The sequence below is a fragment of the Sturnira hondurensis genome, unplaced genomic scaffold, assembly GCF_014824575.4.
Source record: "Sturnira hondurensis isolate 20B ecotype Veracruz unplaced genomic scaffold, ASM1482457v3 Scaffold0009516, whole genome shotgun sequence".
Lineage (NCBI taxonomy): Eukaryota > Metazoa > Chordata > Mammalia > Chiroptera > Phyllostomidae > Sturnira > Sturnira hondurensis.
Window position 1 is genome coordinate 2,285,280 of NW_028082147.1, and position 2,997 is coordinate 2,288,276.

A 2,997-nucleotide genomic window follows, 5' to 3' on the forward strand; every position below is an offset into this window, starting at 1 on the left:
ACAGAGAACAATAAAAGACTTATTGGCATTAATACTGGTTAAGTTTTTTTTTTAAATGCAGTTGGAGGATTGGTAAAATTTCCCAGAATGGAGAACTAAGAAGACAGGCAGAAAATTTGAGAGCTGACCCAAGAATAAACAACTCAAATCACCAACATCAAAAAGAGATTGGAAAGTTCTCAAAATTCTATTATTTTTAAAGATTTTATTTATTTCTTTTTAGAGAGAGAGGAAGGAAGGGAGAAAGAGAGGGAGAGAATCATCAATTGGTCCCCTTTCGCACGCGTCCACGCCCTACAACCCAGGCCACCTGGAATCAAACAGGCAACAATTCGCTTTGCATGCCGACACCAAACCCACTGAGCTACATCAGTCAGGGCTAATTTATTATTTTTTAAGTGGTATGAGGCCAGATACTCAATGAGGAATAAGACATTTAAGTGGTCTCATAGTAAATCCCACAAATATTTATTAATTACAAATGGAAAAATGGTGATTTTGCAGTAAAGAATCTAGAAGGACACCAACTTCACCAAATGGTCAAAGTTAAAGTCACCATGATTGGAAGAGCTGACAGTTTGCCCGGGTACTAAGTGTCGGGGACACCACTCACTTCTGTGATTATTCTGCTAAAATGCCCAGCCTGAGCTGAATCATGGGGAAACATCAGACAAACCACACATTGATGTTTCTCTCCCTCTTTTTCTCCCTCCCCTCTCTCTAAAAATAAATGAGTAAAATCTTTTTAATGCATTTTTAAAGTTATTTATTTATTTATTTTTAGAGAGAGGGGAAGGGAGAGAGAAAGAGAAGGAGAGAAACACCTATCGGTTACCTCTAGCACGCCCCCAACCATGGGCCTGGCCTGCAACCCAGGCACAGGCCCTGACTGGGAATTGAACCAGCGACCCCTGGTTTGCAGGCCAGCACTCAGTCCACCGAGCCACACCAACCAGGGCTACATTTATGTTTTGAGCACGGTATTTCATCTCTGTTGTACCTCATTCATCCTTTTAAATACGATTAAATAAAAACTACTTCAATATTATTTTTTAAAGCCCAGTGACTTTTTTTTCAAAATTCAGCAGCAAGCATCGTTCTAAATGGTTGATCCCTAAAACTGTTTCCATCAAAATGGGCAAAACATAGGGATATCTGCTTACATGTCATTATTCAACATTGTTTTCAGAGGTTTTATCCGGTTCGATTAGGTGATAAAGTGAAATAATCAGTATAAATATTGGAAAAGAAAGGATAAAATTATTTTTTCTTTTTTTATTATATATTTTTTACTACCATTTAGTCCCTTTACACCCTCTCCCCCCAGCAGAAAGGATAAAATTATTTCCAGATCCCTTGAAACTTCCATACCACTTCTCTGGTCCCCTTAGAACAAAATGCCTCAAAATAATTTTTCTAATTGTGTTGTCTCCACTTTTTTCCCACCTATTACCTCTTAAACCTATTCCAGTCAGGCTTTTGGTCCCACACTTCCACTGAAACAAGGTCCCTGGTGCCCCTCACGCTGCTAAATCCAATGGTCAAATCTCAGCACCCTTGTACTTGCCCAATGAGCAGCACCGGCCCGGCCGAGCACTTCCTCCCCCCAGAGACCTTTTCTTCATTTAGCTTCTGGGACATCGCGCTCCTGGTCCTTCCGCCTCTCTGGCTCCATTCCTCGGCATTCTTTGACAAATCCTCCCTTCTTTTCTAACCTCTACAGGCTGGAATTCCCCATGACTCAGTCCTTGGGCCCCTTCTTATCTACCTTCCCTTCCTAGGTGATGTCACCGAATTCCACGGGTTTAAATCCCATTCCTACGCTGCCAGCTGCAGCTCTGACCTCCCCGCGGCCCTCCAGACAAGGACTTCCGCTGCGAACTGGACTTTTCCACTTGGCAGTCCAAATAAGCACCCCGAACTTAACCTAATCAAAATGGAATCTTGAGTTTTCTTGCAAAGCCTGCTCCTCTCCCAGTCTTCGCCATCTCATCAGTGACAGCTCCATTCCTCTAGCTGTTCAGGACAAAAATATTGTACCCTTCTTGATACTTCTTCTCTGTGTTTCCCCTCTCCAATCCTTCTGCAATGCTGTCAGCTGTCTTTAAACTATATTTCTAATTTGGACCCTTTTTTAAAAAATTGATTTGAGAGAGAGAGAGGGAAAAAGAAGCATCCACGTTTTGTTCCACTTATTTATGCATTCATTGACTGATTCTTGGATGTGCCCTGACCAGGGATTGAACCCACAACCTTGGTGTAATTGGGATGGTGCTCTAACCAACTGAGCTACCCAGCCAGGCCTAGTGTGGACACTCCTTACACCCCCACAGTCGCTGAGCCAGAGCAGCCACCACCGTCCCTCTCTGGGTTATTTAACTTGGCTCCTAATGGCTTCTCCCTTTGCCCCGCCTCCATCATCTATTCCCCACTCAGCATTCAGACCAATGCTTTGAACACTTGCCGCTTTTCTACGTAACCCCTTTTTTTCTTTTCTCCTTGTCGTATCACCGATTGAAGCGAAACAACACGACATGCTGCCACTTCACCCAAAAGCGGTGTTTTTACTTTGCCCGTTCTTGACGGCTCAGTGGGTCATTAGCGAAAGGCCCAACGAGTGCTTTCCAAAGGGGCATCTACTTAACTCTTTATCTCCAAAACACATCAAGTGCACACTCACATCCGGACCTTTACCTTTGCCGAGGACGCCCTTCCAGTGACTCACATGATTCATATCACTTCTCAAGTGTCAGCAGATCACAGTGGCCTTTCCCAAAACACGTACCTAAAATAACCCTTCTATCATTCTCTGTCCCTCAGCTTGCTATATTTTTTATAGAAGTTATCATCCTGATTTATTTTATAATTATTACTTGTGATTCTCTCTCTCCTCACCAGACTATTGCTCTATAAGGTCAAGGATTTTTATATGCTTTGTTTATTAATGTGTTCCCAGCACCTAGAACCCTGGACCCATAGTAGTCCTTAGCCCATAGG

The 2,997-nt window shown here is 42.9% G+C and overlaps 1 non-coding gene across 1 annotated transcript; it reads right to left on the reverse strand.

Moving 5' to 3' along the window:
* Positions 1–2,497: 2,497 nt before the first annotated feature.
* LOC118994589 (small nucleolar RNA SNORA21) lies at positions 2,498–2,633 on the reverse strand. The gene has a single exon (XR_005068096.1). It is a non-coding gene; the product is annotated as a small nucleolar RNA SNORA21 (small nucleolar RNA).
* Between the last annotated feature and the right edge of the window lie 364 nt (positions 2,634–2,997).